Source organism: Perognathus longimembris, chromosome 13 (assembly GCF_023159225.1).
Source record: "Perognathus longimembris pacificus isolate PPM17 chromosome 13, ASM2315922v1, whole genome shotgun sequence".
Classification (NCBI taxonomy): Eukaryota; Metazoa; Chordata; class Mammalia; order Rodentia; family Heteromyidae; genus Perognathus; species Perognathus longimembris.
This window is the reverse complement of record NC_063173.1, coordinates 54775655-54792321: the sequence shown is the minus strand read 5'-3', so window position 1 is coordinate 54792321 and position 16667 is coordinate 54775655. Positions and strand designations below refer to the sequence as shown.

At 58.7% G+C, this 16667-nt stretch overlaps 1 protein-coding gene across 2 annotated transcripts in view; it reads right to left on the bottom strand.

Annotated features, from left to right (window-relative positions):
- Nucleotides 1-16667, bottom strand: part of Dagla (diacylglycerol lipase alpha) — a 59551-nt gene that overhangs the window by 24808 nt on the left and 18076 nt on the right. The window contains exon 1 of one of the 2 annotated variants that reach the window (XM_048360628.1): nucleotides 539-799. The exons of the other annotated variant lie outside the window; for it this stretch is intronic. The gene's annotated coding sequence lies outside the window, so the exon portion shown is untranslated. Of the gene's footprint in view, nucleotides 1-538; nucleotides 800-16667 lie in introns of those variants that run through there. 2 annotated transcript variants of the gene reach the window in all.

Here is a 16667-nt window from a genome sequence, read left to right as displayed (position 1 = left end):
CCGGAGAGGGCCTGCAGGCCTTGGGGATGGACGGCAGGATGTGATTGAGGGTCACGCCCGGGGCTTTGCACACAGTAGGTGCTCAGTAAGTCTTGGCTGAATGAGGTCTTCTTTTCCTTGCCCTGCCCGAGCCTGGTAAACTGCCCTCTGGCTTGGTCACCTGACACACGGCGCCCTCTGCCACAAGGGGCGGGAAGGACCAGATAGATAGAGGGTGACTTGGTCAGGAGTACTTGGGGCGACTTCTGCCCCTCCGTGGAGGGAAAGCAATGCAACTGCATGCTCACCCCGAGCCCAGAATCCTTCATTGCCCCGTGCCCAACTCTCCGAAGTTGGCGGATCCAAAGTAGCTCCGTACCCAGGACCCTAGGGGCCCCCTTTCCAGCCCCCAGATGGGTAGCATGGTGGGAGGGAGGGTTGGTCAAGGCAGATTTCCTGTACTGCGCGCTCTAGAGGGGCCCCTGGTGTGGGCGGCTGAGCACCCCGCCGGCAGGCAGCCGCTGCCCCGCCCCCCCCCACCAGGCTGCCAGAGGCTTACATGACGCCCGGTCCAGGGGCGGCGGGCGGCAGCTCCTCCTCTCCCGGCTGACGGCTCCGGGGAAAGCGTGTGTCCTCGGAGACGGGCATCTCTAGGGAAGGCTGTAGGCAAGTCTTCCCTGGCCTGGGAGCACAGCCTTGGGGTGGGCAAGGGGGCATGGGGCCGGGTGGCGGGCCGGCGTGCCCTCCCCGGCCTGTCGCCCTCTCCGTGGCGCGGCAGCTTCATGCAGCCGCTCCCGGGCTGCTCGGGGAGCCGGCGGCCTGGCGGGCTGGCCCGCTGGGGTCGTGCCTACTCCTCCCCCCTCAGGAAGTGACATCATCCCACTCTCGAGGAGGAGTCGGAGCGATTCTGGGAAAGCGGGGAGAAGGATGCGGGGCGATCGGGCTGCGGTGCTGGGGTGGCCAGGGGTGTGTGTGTGTGTGGAGGGGATCTGGGGTCTGCGGCGGCGGGGGCGGGGGGGGGGTCGCTTCAGGGCTTTGGCCTTGTCGGTGACAACTTCACGGCTCGGACTGGATGTGATGGGACAGGAGGGAGGGGCTGGGGCCCCGTGGGTGGCAGCCAGGTTGGGGCAGGGCACTGCTGCCAACAGCTGGTGTTCCCGCCTGCACCCAGCCTGCAGGTGGCTCACAGAGGCTGCGTGGGGGTGGGGGTCAGGCTTTGGGGGGGGTGTCGGGAGCCCCCACCCCCTATGCAAGTGATAGGTATTCAGAGAGCTCTGCACTGTGCCCCAATCCTGTTACCAAAGAGAAGGGACCACAGGACTGCCCACCTCGAGGGGCTGGTGGGGGAGGGGCCTGCCTGCCTGCACTGCCCCCCATTCTGCCCCTGCTAGCAGCCCAGAGCATTCATGTCAAAAGGACCCTAGGGATAGCCCTCCCTTCCTCCCTCCCTCCCTCTCTCCCTCCCTCCTTCCTCCCTCCCTCCCTTCCTTCCTTCCATCAGTCTTGGGACTTGAACTCAGGGCCTGGGTGCTGTTCCTGAGCTCTTTTGCTCTACCACTTGGAGCCACAGCTCCACTTCTGGTTTTCTGGTGGTTCACTGGAGACGAGAGTGATATAGACGTCCCTGCCCAGGCTGGCTTTGAACTACGATCCTCAGATCTCAGCCCTCTGAGTGGCTAGGATGACAGGCTTGAGCCACCAGTACCCTGCAAGGACAGCCCTTCAGGGACACTGGGGCCCCTCCTCTTGTCTCCCTTCCCTTCGAAAAGTCTAAAAGTCTACTTCTTCATCTTGCAGGTACCCCAAGAATACCCACTGGGAGCCCCCTGCCCTACCCGGCTGGGAAAGGAAGGCAGGGCCCCGCAAGAGGAAGACGTGGGAGCGATCTGGTCAAGAGCAGGGTGTCACCAGCCTGTGGCTAACAGCCACGGTCAGTGGTGGGGCCAACCACACTGGTGCCCGATTACAGGCACGGGGTCCCCGCCCCTTCCAGCACGCACCAGGCCTGGGCACAAGGGAGGGACCCCTGCCTAGGCTGCCTGGTTTGTCATCCAGGCTGTCTCACCTGCGCGATGGCGTGAGTTCCTCCTTGTGCCTCGGTTGCCTCATCTGTGAAATGCCAGTCCTGCCTAGCTCCTGAAACCCTGGCACGGACCACAGAAATCTGCAGAGCCCTGGGCCAGGCTGGAGGGAGGCCAAAGGCCACGCGGGGCAGAGGGAGGGCGTGGGAGCCCCTGGCTAGCCACTGGCGTCTCGGGCTGGTCACCCACAGGTCGTGGTCGTTGGGGGTGGGGTGGGGGGGTGGAGTCTGCAAGTCTGGGCCGCATAGGGGCAGCGGAGGCTCTGGGAAGATTCATACATCTCAGGGCTGCTGTTTTTAAGAGCCTGAAAGGCCCTTTTCTCTGGAGACCCCCGGCCCGTCACAATGGGGGCCTGTTCCCTGGCTCTGGCTGTGATTTCATCGCAAGGAAATGTCCCCCCAAGGGGGCGGGAAGAGGCTACTTCCTGGCCTGGGGATGTGCATCCTCTCCAGCTCCCCTCCTCCACCCCCCAAACCGCCTCAACACCCCCCCCCCCAGGGTCTGGGGTAGGATGGGGACCTGACGGCAGGGGGTCCCATGGGCAATGATGGGGCCTTCTCAGACCTTGGCTCCCGACCCCCAGCGCACCAGGCAGACATGAGGGGGGTACCAAGGGCACCCCTCCTGCAGATGGAGTGACTAACTTTGCCTCAAGGGGCCTCTTTGTCCCCCTAGACCCTCGACTCTGATGACTCAGGGCCCTGGGTGAAGTCTCAACCATCCCGGCAGTTCCTTCTCCTACCAATGCAAACATCCCCCCTGCAATACACTTTACAACTTGCTGTGACACCCCCAAGGCCTACAGGACCGAGGCCAGCCCTTCAGGTGAGCCGCCAAGAGGCTCAGTCCCCCGAGGGCTGTGCAGCCTTGGGCAGGTGCCCTGCCCCCTCTGAATCCAGGCATCCCTTACCCACTGATACTCCCCAGTCATCAAGGATCAGGTGCACACACTCTGCTGCTCAGGCTACCTGAAGCTCTGACAGGGAGGCTCTCCTGTCCCTCCTGGCATCCACCCTCCCTCCCAGAAATGCCCCCCCCCCAAAAAAAAAGTTGATCGTCCTCCAAAGACACGCCATTGGTTTTCTGGTCACCCTTGAGCTCGCTCTTCTCATCTTTCTAGGCCAGCCAAAAGTCACCTCCTCTTGGAAACCTCCGTGATTGCTTCCTCCCATCCCCGGGTTGGTCTCTTCCAAGGTGGTCTGCAGGCTGCTCACCTCCACACAGCCTGGACACATAATGCCGCTCCCCCTCCCCCCCCATTAGCTTGCTGGCAGTCTGGGGGTCTGAGGGTCTCACCGCCTGCCGTGCCTGGCAGACTTTGGTACAGGACCTTGTACGGGCCCTGGTAAAGCTTGGGGGTGAGCAGCACTGTGTGAATAGTGAGCCTCCAGGCGGGGACTGCGGCTGGAACTACAGGAAGCATCTACATCCTTGGGCCTTGGGCTATGAGTTGTGGCCATGAAAGGCAATTACCACCAACAACACCCCCCCCCCCCCACCATGCTGGACTTTGACCTTCACGCTAAGGGCCTCCCAGACCTGTCTCAGCCCAGAGTAGAGATCTGGGGGGGTAGGGAGGAGGTGGGGGGCTATTTGCACTTCTGATGGCCCTGTGCAGAGCTCCAGCTAGGACTGGTCGCCCGCCTGCTGTGGTGTCCTCCCCCGGCCCATCCAGAGGGCACAGGACGATGGGCTTGGGGTAGGGGGGGTGACCCATGAGATGTCCTACTTGGTCAGAGGTAGCCGGGGACATCAGGCATCAAGCTGGGCTGGAGGTGGAACTTGAAGGGGAGGTGACTGCCGCGCCCGGGCTAGGGGGACACATGTGGCATCCGTCTTGGGCTAACTGCCTTCCAAATTGCCCTTCTCCAAAGGGCAATGCAGGGTGACGGTGTTGCCCTCTGGCTGCAGAGAGGGGAGGGGGGCTAAGGACACACACCCTAAAAACACTGCGTCCGAGGCTGGGGTCGGCCACGGATTGCCGTGTGACCTTGCACGTGTTACTTCTCTTTTTTTGTGCCTCAGTTTCCTCACTTCTAAAGCAAGGCTAAGAAAAGTACCCAGCACTGTCACGGGACCCACCCAGTTTCCCATGCAACAACAGGCAAGCACTTCTTCCATCATTAACTATCTAAGAACGGGGAGCCGGACAGCAGTGGTTCAGACCTGTATTCCTAGCTACTCAGTAGGCTGAGGACTGAGGACCACAGTTTGAAGCCAGCCTGACTCTTATCTCCAATAAACTATTCCGAAAAGGCCAGATGTGGAGCTGTGGCTCAAGTGGTAGAGCTCTAGCCTTGAACAAAATAAGCTCAGGGACAGTGCCCAGGCCCTGAGTTCAAGTACCAAGACCAGGAAAAAAAAAAAGAAAAAAGAAAAGAAAGAAACAAGCAAAGAGACTGCAGCTCCAAGATTTTACCCTGATACCTTCAGAAAGAAACAGTGAGCTCAGCAGGCAGTAGGCGCTGGCTACTCCTGTGCCCCCCAGAGCCCTTAGCCAGGCGGGATTGTTGTCAAGTTAGAAGGTGTCAGGACAGTCCCATAGCTTTTACAGGTGAGGAAACTGAGGCTCAGGAAGGAACTGGCTTGAAGCTCTTCCCAAAATGCCCACCTTGTGTGTCCCCGGTGTCGCTGAGCCAGCCCCTGCCTCAACGTTCCCAGAGTGACTTGGTTCGCAGCATCCTGCAGGGAACCAGAGCGGAGACCCTGTCCGTCCAGCTCCCAGAGACGCACAGCCCGGCAGAAGCCTACAAAATCCACCCTCTACTGCCGGGGGAAACGAATCTCAGGGAACGCATCAGCCGTGCGCCCGTCTCCAGTAGTCAGTGGGCAGCTGGCACCTTCTTCCTGACCCCCACGGCCAGTCGGGCCAAGGAAGGAGAGGACTCACAGATCCAGAGACACGCCCCCCCCACCCCCCACCCCCACCCCATTACAACCTGCCTGGCCAGCCTGGGCCTAGCCATTCCCCGTTCGTGTTTTCCAGTCCTGGGTCTCAGTGCCTCTGAGTGAAGAGCGACTGCTGGGCTCTGCGATGACTTGCACAGTCGCTGCGTGCAAAGTTATCACTGGATGCTAAGGGCCACTGGCCAGGGGCTGAGAGGCCAGAGGGGAGAGCGTGGGCTCCCATACCCACAATGAAGCTCTCCTCTGCCTGGCGCTGAGCACCTATGTTGGGTTTGAGGGCTTGGCTAGTCTTGGGGGGTGGGGGCACATGGTCTTGAGGTGGGGACAGACGATGACTAATGGCAGTGGAGCTGGGCCCCGGGCAGCCAGCAGGACAGGTGGGGGCCCCACAGAGGAGAGGCTCCACCCCCAAAGGGGTGGAGCGTGCTAACAGCGCCTAGCCTGGCCAGGCTGAGGCTTCAGTGGCAAGTGAACCACAGTTCCTTCCCAGAGCTGGACAAGGGGGCCAGGCAACCCTTCCGCTGACTTAAGACAGAGCAGAGGGACGAGATCAACACGACGCAGTGTGGGTGACTGTGGGCAGCCCCGGGGATGGGGCGAGGGAGAACTCGGGAGCTAGCTTCTTCTAAGACTCCAGAATGGCCTGCCATGCATGGCTCAGCCTCTTTCCAACAGGAGCTCTTTTAATCTTCCTAACAACACTGAGATAGAGGCATCTCTGTTACGGAGGGGGAACGTGACTTGCCCAAGGCTATGCAGCGTAGTTCAGAGACCTCGTCTCAACTTTTCCATGCAGTCTGAGGCAGTGGATTCAGCCAACTGCCTGCTTCTGGACTCAGGAGCTGGCCTCTGACCTCATCCTCCTCAGGGCCCATAAAGAGCTCCCTGGGCTTTGCCTGACCCCAGACACATAATCAGACCAGCGTGACTGAGAGAGGATCTCCACAGTACAGAGGGGGCCGCTGAGCCCAGGGCATCCTGGGAGGCCGGGAGGAAACCGCCGGGGACATGCCTTGTGACATCATGTTCAGCCCGATTCATAGGCTGCACTCTGTAGTGAAGAAACTGAGGCCAGGAGAAGAAATGATTCCCCCACTGGGATGCCAAATGGCCTCCTTGAGTTTCTCTCTGCCTGCCAGTCAGTCTTCTGGTTCTCGGGTACCCACAAACACCAGGGTCCCCCTTCCTGGGTGCCTTCCCTTCTTCCTAGGTCTGCAGCCCGTCGGGGCTGGCCTCCGAGAGCACAGGAAGGGAGAAGGCGGCAGAGGAGGCGACAGGACAGAGAACGCGGCGTGGGCTGGGGGCCCGCATGCGCCACCAGCCTGTGCCCGGGTGTGTGCAACCCAACTTAGGGGCCTGAAAGCTGTTGCGTTTCACACATCAGCTGTGCTGGCACAGAAGGCAGAGCCAAGCCTGCCTGGGGCCGGGGCAGGATCTCAGCACAAGAGGGGTCCTCACACTCCCTGGCCCCCGGGGCTGGCTGCACCCCAAGGTCAGAGGACGGGGGCACCCTCCTCATCCCCACTCCAGAATTGCCTCTGAAAGGACCGGGCTGCACTTCCTCCACCCCTCACCACTTAAGAGATGATCATCCCCCGTCAGGCCATGGGTGGGGAAACTGATGCCCCGAGAAGTGAACGACCTTCCGAGCCAGCCAGAGTCAGGCTTTGTATGTGCTGCGTGCCGTGTATTCAACGTGGGCTGTGGACAGAGAGACCCTCCCATACCAAAGAGCCATCTGAGAGCCAGAACGGGCCACTGACCCACTGGGGTGATGCCTGTCCTCACTTGGCCTCAGAAACAGATCCAACAGTGCCAACCATTTTTTGGCTACATGTTTTATTATTATTATTACTAATTACTTAACCAAACAATATCATGGCCAGGTATAGGTGTCTCACACCTATAATCCTAGCGACTCAGGAGGCTGAGATTTGAGGATAGATGTTCAAAGTCCATGTAGTTCTTGTCTCCAATAACCCCCTCCCCCCCACAGAAATGGAGCCGTGGTTCAAGAGCCACAGCCTTGGTCAGAAAAAGCTAAGGGATAGTGTCCAGGCCCCAAGTTCAAGTCCTAGTAATGGCACAAAACAAACACCACCCCCCATAACAAAGCCCCCCCTAAAAAAACCCAAACCATAAGCAGTGCCCCGACTTCCTCTGTGGGTACTTTGAAGGGACCTAGAGAAGTTTATGGATGAGGGGGCTGAAGCCCACAGAGTTTCATGTGCCCAGTGCGCCACGGATCCAGGCACGAAGCTCCACAGCCTCGGAGCTCAGCCCCTACCAGCAGGCCCTCCCTAGGCTCAATTTATCACCAGGCTCCAGTCTCTCTTTCTCACACTAATTATTTTCCAGTCCTCTACAATGAGCAGAATTTGCCATCTGCCACCGGCCGTGCCACTGCCACTAGCCAACTCCCCAGGAATCAATTGGGGCCTTTCGCTTCCTGCTGGCTGTTCTGGAAGGGCGCCGGCTTGCTGGGAATGAGGAGGGAGGCGTGGGGAGAGGGGCGGGGTGTCCCAGGGCCACCAGGCCAGGCCCTCCTCTCACCCCAGCCCCCTCCAGCCTCTCCACAGCCGGGGACTCAAGGCCTGCGTGAGTGCACAGGTTTCCTAGTGCAGGGCCTCGGATCAATGACCAGGCCTGGCTTTGTTTCTTCGCATCCGGACTGGGTCCTTCCTGTCTGCCCCGGTGGTCTTCTTGCCTTCCTCCGGCGCTGCTAGCCCACCTCTGTTGGCTCACCCTTGCCCCTTCCTCTCCCAGGTGCATAGAGGGTGGCTGCTCCTTCAACCCCCAAGTAGAGGAAATCTTGAGTTCTATCACTTCTCTGTGTCTGTGACCCCCCACTTCTCCAAGGCTGTTCTGTTCCCTCTAAGAACCATGAGGAGCAAATGCAATCACACACGGAGAGAGCCCCGTTCAAGGGAAGCTGGGGCCAGGGTGGGGCTCCCATTGGGATTTATCCATCAGGTCTTCCCAGTGTGCTCCATGCCACCAAGCCCCTTGCCCTGAGGTGTGGCCGGGGTCCCTGCTTCTCCTCCATCTAGGTCAGCTCTCCCAAGCAGAAATGGCTCCCTATTCTTTTTGACCCCTGTGGGTCTGACTGGGCTCTCTCTCGCACCTGACCTACCTTCCCGTATCTCCAAGGAGCACTGCTATCTTTTTTTTTTACTTCATAAGAAAAGTTAAAAATTATCGCAAATTTTTGAAATCTCTTACCTGCACTGTTATCTTTTTTTTTTTTTTTTTTTGGCCAGTCCTGGGCCTTGGACTCAGGGCCTGAGCACTGTCCCTGGCTTCTTCCCGCTCAAGGCTAGCACTCTGCCACTTGAGCCACAGCGCCGCTTCTGGCCGTTTTCTGTATATGTGGTGCTGGGGAATCGAACCTAGGGCCTCGTGTATCTGAGGCAGGCACTCTTGCCACTAGGCTATATCCCCAGCCCCTGCACTGTTATCTTGACCCCACAAATCAAGGAGATGGGAACCAGTCCCCACGGGACAGCTCAAACCACAGATCTTTTGCTCGGAATAATCCAAGAATAATCTGCAGAGATGTCGTGTGTGTGTGTGTGTGTGTGTGTGTGTGTGTGTGTGAGAGAGAGAGAGAGAGAGAGAGAGAGAGAGAGAGAGCAGTCTAGCTTTGCCCAATCTCATGATGCCCGCCCCTCAAGCCCCCTGTCCAGTCTAGCTTCACCACCAGCCTGCCCTGCTTGGAACCTCTTGCTGGGGCTTTTTGCTCCTCAGATTTTCCTGCCCTCCCCTTTAAGGCAGCTCATCAGAAAGCTCCACTTTCTGCAGAGACTGCTGGTCCTCTGGTGACACCTCCAAGAGGGATTAGCACCTTCCACTTCATTAGGGGCCCCCTCATGAGGCTGTTAATGAGGTGCTAAGTGGGCACACCTAGCCTGACTCCTCCCCTCTGGGACTCCCCCCCCAGGCCCCCCCCCACATACTCTGAGTGATTGACACCTCCGCTGAATCTCCTCAGGCTGAGGCTGCTCAGAGATGGGGGTAGCCTCCAGACCACGGGGGCCGTGTGGGCCTCGGGTCCTCAGATCAGGCACCATGGGGGAAGCGCAGCCATCTAGGGCATGAGCTGGCCACTCGGGCTATTGGGTTTCTGTTCACCCACTCCCCGGGCATCTCCAAAGCCAGCGGAGATCGAGTGACAGCGAAACACGAGCTTGTTCCCAGGGGAGGAGGTCTGCAGAGCTCCGGAGGGCCACACCAGGGGCCAGCTTTTCCCAGCCACCGGGCGCTCAGAGGTGCAGGTAGCATCTGCTGCCATCAACAGCACCCAGGCAGTGGCCAGTCTTCTCCCCTGGGTGGCTCTCCTTGCTTCTGTGCTCAGTGAGGGGGGGCCCTGGAGGAAGGGCAGACAAGGCTTCTGGGGCTCGGAGTCCATGTCATTTGGAGCTGCTTTTAGCTCCCGGTCACTTGGGTCTTGAAATAAACAGCCTCATGTCCCAAAGCACCTGTCGGGATGAACCCTCAAGCCCCTCATGCCTTGTGTTTTAGAAAAGAGGGGTTCGGGGCTCTGCATAGGTGCCTGGGTGTCTTCCCCTCTCGACTGAGCCAGGAAACATAAAAGGGGTCACAGGACAAAAAACCCACTGACCTTGAGCCACGCCTCACTCGGGAGTCCTAAGACTTCCCAGTCCCACCCGTGAGCAGCGCAAAGCCGGACCCAAGTACAAGTTCCACAGGCCCCGGAGCAGGGGCTGGGCGCCGAGGGCAGGGCCGAACTTGGATGCTGATCTGGGGCCTCTATTTTCTCAGCCTCGCATTGGGCCAAGACTTCAAAGCACAAGGCAGGAGCTAGCCACTTCCCTGGATGAGTCAACTGCTGTTTGCTTGTCCTGTAAGCGGGATGGTGAGGAGGATGATGATAATGATGACGACCATGATAACAGGGACTCCCTGGTGACCCAAGTGTGGAAAACAGGCTCTGCCACACACAGGGTGCTTGCGCTACAAGGACATGATCTTGATTAAATTAGTCCCCTTTTCAAAAGTGTATTATGGCTCCTAAATGCCTCTTAACTAAAATTAAAGCTCTCAACCACTAGCCATAAAGCTCTTCACCAAGCAGCCTACCCCCCCACCTCGGACCTGCCCACCAACGCCAGCACCCTCCACACCCCCCAGCTCATCTCTGCCGGCTGGAAAACCTGGCCCCCAGGACTGTCCAGGTTCCTTGGCATTTTCTCCCCTGCTTCCAGAGTTCTCCCTGTGTTCCTAGCATTCCCCAACCTCCAGCCCACGGTCCACTTTCTGAGGTGCCTGTGTCATCTTCTCCGTTCACACTGCAGGCTGGGATTGGGGGTGTGCTTTGGCCTGCACCTGCTTCTTCTCTGGGCCAGGAGGTTCTGCGAAACCCAGGGGGAGGGAAATGGCGAGGAGGGGTGGGGGGAGCTGAGGAGGGAAGCCGGTCTCTGTGACAGAGGTGACCCCTCAGGAGGGGCAGCGTCTTGCCTGACCATTCCAAGGCTGGACCTAGGCTGTTCTCGCTGCGTTCTCCATTGGCAAAGGATGGCCCAGAACATCCCTGATGCCAGTGGTAGCAGCTGCTAGGCGTGTCCCAGGGGACCTGCCCTCAGGAGCTGGGTGGCCCCGCCTGGGTACACTGTGGCTCCAGGGTGGCAGGGCATGAGGGGGAGGAGGAGCCGGAGCCGCCGCTCCAGCCCCAGTGTCACTCTGCTGGTACTTAGCAAGGCCGCGGCAGGCGCGGCGGGAGACAGGCAGGTATTTAGCAAGTGTGTCCTCGTCGGCCTGGGGCCAGTGCCCTTGGCCCCTCCGGTGGGAAGAGGCAGCCTCTGTGCCGACCCTGCCCGCCCCAGGGAGGGCAGCCAGGCCTCGCTCGCACCAGAGGACGAACCTTGCCAAGAAGGGGCCCCGGCATGCACCATGGGGGAGGCAGGCGGGGCAGGCGCTGAGTGCTAATGGGATGCCCACCTGGGGCTCGCAAGCCAGACGAGGGCCTGGCGAGACTGGCGGAGGCCGGGGCTCCTGCCAGGCTGAAAGTGGCACCTCGTCTCCTCCGGGGCTCGGGGCAGCGATGTGACAATGCCTGCTGCCTCCGCAGGCACAGCCCTCCCTTCACCTCCCAGGCGTGGGGGATGGTGGTGGGAGGGGGGGGCCCTGGCCTTCGTCACAGCCCGTGCTGACTTCTCCACCCTCAGTGGCCGCTGGCAGCTATAAATACCACTCCTGTCTCCGGATGGTGCAGGAGATGACCTAGAATCGTGGGCTCTGAGGCCTCCTGGGCCCCCCCACCCCCGCCCGCCTCCCTTTTTCCAGTGGATCCTGTCTGACGAGAGCATCCTTAGAGTTGGATGGTTGGCCCAGAAGTAAAAAGAAACTCTGGGCCTTGGGGGACATTGCTGTGGCTCCCTAATAGTTTCCTATAGGGATTTCTACCCACTTCACAGGCAGGGGACTCAGGACACTAAGGCCAGCCTGGGAGGTCAACTGGCCACGGAGACCCCCCCTGTCCATCCACCCACCAGAGCCCCCACCTCTGGCTCTCACTGGAGCCCTGCTCAGGGGTGAAGGCCCTAAAGTCACTAGGCCCTGAAGCCTCTGACTGCCTTCTCGGTCTCAAGATTCCTCTAGGGTTCTTGATTCAACCTGGTTTCCACGCTTGTCACCACTGTGGGAAACTTGACGGGCCATATTCTACTTTGATGGGGCCACTAGAAAGCTCAGCCTGCTTCTGAGAGAGCTCTTCCTTTTCCCAGAGAGCTTAGACAACCCAGGCCCCGAGCCCCAGGCCTGGCTGGCCCAGGAGCACTGGGCAGGGGTGGTCCCCAGACCTGGTGGCTATAAGGGCACTTCTGGTATAAGGAGCAGGCTGGGAGAGGAAAGAGCTCCAGGGTCAGGTCCTGAGTGGCGTGAACACTGGTGCAGCCTGGATAAAAACTAAATTCCTGCAGGCAGCGATCCTGCACTCATCTGACAACCAGAGGGCCTACTATGTGCCAGGAGTCTGGGGGATGGCAGTGCACCAGCCCAGGCCCCATGCAGCCTGTAGTCCTCATCTCCACACACAAGGGCACTTCTGTTGCTTTCTATGGTCACGGAAGGCCCACTGGAGCCTGAAGAAGTTGGTAAGGGCAGATGTCTTGAGGCTGGAGCTGAGCCAGAGTGGACAGGACACAGGAGTGGATGACAGAGACAAGATAAACCTCCACAGGCGTCCGCTCATGGGGCATGGTGGGCAGAGGCAAGACCAGGCCAGGAGCAGAGAGAGGAAGTCCGAATTCTCATAGGGCAGCCTGGCCAACAAGCCTTATGGGCCAGGTCTTGGGCCTGAACTTGGAGGGATGTGGAGGGCCCCAGAGTGACACTCATCAGACCAAGCAGTGGCAGAGGAGGGTACTGCCAAGGGCAACCTTGGCTTTCTGGTCTATATGATGAGTGGCAGAGTGACAGAGGGGACCTGATTCTGGCGGGGCATCTTTGGAACAGAGACCTGGGGATGCCTGCCTCCACCTCCCAAGCACCATTCCTTGCTCCTCAGGGACCCACACCTGACCACGGCGATGATCTCAGGCAAAGGACAATCAGAGCAAGTGGAAGCCCCTATAGGGAGGTGATTGGAGACTATATCTGTTGTCCAGTCACCCAACCATCCACCCACCCACCCATCAATCCATCCATCCATCCACCTACCCATCTATCCATCCATCTATCCATCCACCCACTCATTCAAGCATCGATTCAAGCATCTATCCATCCATCTATCTACCTACGCATTTACCCACCCATCCATCCATCCAACCATCCACCTAACTACTCACTTGTCTGTCCATCCATTCAGTCATTCAAACTCTATCAATCCATCAGACCATCTGTCTACCCATCCATCTGTCCATCCATCCAACTATCCACCTAGCTACTCACTTGTCTGTCCAGCCATTCAGTCATTCAAGCTCTATCCATCCATCAGTCCGTCTATCCATCCATCCATCCATCCATCCATCCATCCATCCATCCATCCATCCCTCATACACACACCACTTCCACTCATTCACAATGTCCATCACAAAGCAATTTCCCTCTTAAGCTTAAGAGGGCCCTACAGGACCTGGACTCTGCCTTCCCTCACCTCCTTCCACACCCCTTGCTCACCCCTTCCCAAGCACACAGCCTACTCCCTTCCCTCAATGAGCCAAGTGTATCCTTTCTCAATGTCTCTGCCTTCACCCCACATCCACCTCATCCCTAGCTGTCTGTGTCATTCAGTTCCTAGCTCAGAGGCCCCTCATTGGACTAATCACCCTGTCTCACATAGCCAGCATGCCCCTCCCCCTTTGGCATGACTCTTGTTTCATTTTCCTCTCAGCACTTAGCACCATCTACCTCTGCCTTGTTAATCGTGTGGTCCCCCTCCATCAGGGTACAGCTCAACAGGGCAGGGGTCTCTTTTGTTGTCTTCCCTGTCGTGTCCCCAGCACCCAGCCAATGGCTTGGCAGGTGGCAGTAGTTCACCAAGTCCCTGCGACTGGAGGGGCCACCATTTCTGAACACAGCCCCAAGGGGCAGAGGCAGATCACGTGTAGGAGCCAGTGCAAAGCAGAGCCCAGAGCCCAAAGCTCCAGATTGCCAGCTTAGAGCTCTCTTCTCGTTGCCGGATGCAATGCTGAGATCCAAAGCCCCACCCTGCCCTGGCCCTGCAGCAGCTTTGCAGCACAGGCACTGGGGTTCAGCCAGCGCACTGTGGGCCAGGTGGGGGAACAAACTCAGCATCTTCATCTTTGGTGGAAGGCAATGTTTGCAGAAAGGAGTGTTGGGTGATTGGCCTGCGGTGACACTGGGAACCAGTTCCTGTGGCCTGAGGTCTCCCCTGAAGTGACCCGCGAGGCTCCCCTCTACCTCCCAGCCCTGGGCATTTGAGCAAGTTTGACTGCAGCCACCTCTGCAAGCAGGGAGGAAGAGGACTGTCTCTGAGATCCTGGGGGTCTTCGCATGGAGAGCGAGGGGTTGACCAGATGGCCTCCCTAGGATTTGCTTGCTCTTCCTGCTTCTAGAAAATGTGGAGGCTGAGCAAGCTGCTGGCTTTCTCAGGGACCCTGCCGTGCCTGGGGTTGGAGTGGTGGTGGAGGGTAGATAGCTAGCAATCATCACAGTGGCCAAGTCTTATAAGAATCTCTGTGTGTGTGCGCGTGTGTGCACATGCGCGCACGCTGTTCCTGAGACTTGAACTGAGCTTTCTGGCTCAGTGTTCGCACTCTACCACTTGAGCCACAGCTCCCCTTCTGGCTTTAATTAAGAGTCTCACAAATTTTCCTTTCCAGGTTGGCTTTGAACCACAATCCTCAGATCTCAGCTTCCTGAGTAGCTAGGATCACAGGCGTGAGCCACCCACACCTGGCAAGGGTCTCTATTTTTGAAGACCTTTGGAAACTAGCCCCTCTGCGACTCCACGGAACCCGGGTGAGGCTCTAAGCCCCAGTCCCTTCTCCAGACAAGGATGAGGAGAGAGGAGCACCTACCACCTCCCTGACCACTAGGGAAGGGAGGAAGATTTGTGGGGGCTGTTTCTGGGGGCTCCCTCTGTCTCCTTCCCCATGACCCCAATCTCCTCTCCCCCAGCTTCCTGGGAATGTGAGGCCCGGTAGCTGTCAGAAGGTTTCTTAGCAGGAAAGCACTGTAATGAACCTCAGCCACTTCCTGCTGATTCTGAGCTCCCCATTGCCCCCCCCCCCCATTCTCCACCTCCCACTCACACCTGCACAACCCTGAGGAGGCCGGAGGAGCAGAGCAGGTGAGTCTTTGGGCCAGCACCACCCACCCTGAGGCAGAGGACCAAGGGAGGGAAGGTGGTGGGCTGGTGTCAGGGCTGAGCCTGGGAAGGGGAGGGCTGGGTTCCCCCCTCCCCCCCCCCCACTCCACGGTCTCTGCAGCGCCAGCCCTCCCTGCAGCTCTCCTGGGGTCCCCAGCAGGATGCATGAAATCACGTCTGGGAAGTGCTCAGAGCGCTTTTGAGAGAAAAGGCCAGAGGGATGGAGGTAGGATTAATTATGTATTACCGCGCTTATTTATTAGCACTTGACTGCGGGAGCTGAGTGGGAAAGGCTCAGGGCTTGGGGTCAGAGAATGCAAGTGGGAACCGGATCCGGCCACTTCACAGGTAGGGGCACGTTGCTGCAGCTTCTCTCTCGGTGCCCCAGTTCCTGAAAGAGGGGGATAAACAAACCGTGGGTGCTGCTGGTGGGAGCATCCAGCTGGGGTTTCCCCTTACCTGTCGTGGATGACCACAGGACAGAGGAAGAAAGGCCTGAAGAGGAGGCTTTTGTAATGGCTGAACCTGTATCCGTCTTCAATTCTATGTCCCAACCCAGCCCTCCCCCAGCCTTGAAGAAGGGAGACCAGAACTCTCTTTCTTCCAAGTTCTGCCAAGGGGCGGCCTTGGGGCACCTGGCATCCCCTCCCGGGCACGAGGCCCCGCTGCCTCCTCAATCCCAGCCCGTGTGGCCTGGCCAGCTTGGGAGCGAGCAGGCGGCCTCCTGCTGCGGTCCCCACCGGGGAAGGCTGTCATCAGGTGACAGCCTTCACCCATGGAGGGTACAGCCCCGGCTCTTGGGGGTGGCCTGCTTGTCCTAGTGTGACTTAGAAAGTAGGTACCCAGTGGTAGAAGAGGACACAGGCCACAACCCTGAGTTTGCCGAGGGTCACCACATTGGCAACTCCAATGTGGTACTTACGAGTCGCCCCCCACCCCCACCCCGGGCTGGGCACTGGTGGCTCACGCCTGTAATCCTAGCTACTTAGGAGTCTGAGATCTAAGGATCGTGTTTCAAATCTAGCCAAGGCAGGAACGTCTGTTCGATACTTATTTCCACTAAACTACTAAAACCAAAATAACCTGCTCAAGTGGTAGAGTGCTAGCCTTGAGCCAAAGAAAGCTCAAGGACAGTATCCATCCAGGCCTTGAGTTCAAGCCCCAGGACTGGCACTATTTTTTAAAAATAGGGAGTTCCTTTCTAATAGGATCAGAGCCACCCCCTGAGGCTGATTACAGGCAGGATGGCTTCAGGAAGAGATGGACCTAGCTCCTTGCCTGTTTAATGCAAGCTACATCTTGGACTCCCAGCTGTGAGAGAAACAGGGTCCCCTCTTGGCCCTGAGGATCCATCTCTCCCCAGGCACGGATGGCTAATCTGTTGCCTTCAACCAGAGGTCTCAAGGAGCCACCGGCCATGAGCTACCGGCCTTAGGAGAGGTGGCAGAAGGCCAGACCCTCAGAGGCAGGTTAGACACTGGAGAAATTCAAGTGTTAAGTTCCGGGGGCTAATTCATCTGAAAGGGGGTGAAAAGAAGGTCAGGACTGGGATGCACTGACTCAAGGCAGCATCTCCTGCTGGGAGAGAGGACGCAGGCCTGCACATAGGCCGTTCTGGGAAAGTCAGGAGCAGATGTGTCTGTTCGGGCTCCTGGTTCGGGCCATGTGGTCCTCAGCCCTGGCCATTACAAAAGTCTCATTGATGCTGCCTCTCACCCCCATGCTCTGGGGGTCAGAGCCCTAGCACAGGGCTCTGGGGGCCTTTCCTGCTCCTCCCTGACAGTCCAGCTGTTGCTGTTGCTGCTGCTGCCCAGGCATGTAAGGCATGCCAGGCCCGGGCATTGCAAGGTCACATGCTCTATGTGGGCGAGTGCAGGCCCTGCTGGGGCAGCGACAGAGGCCATGGTGGG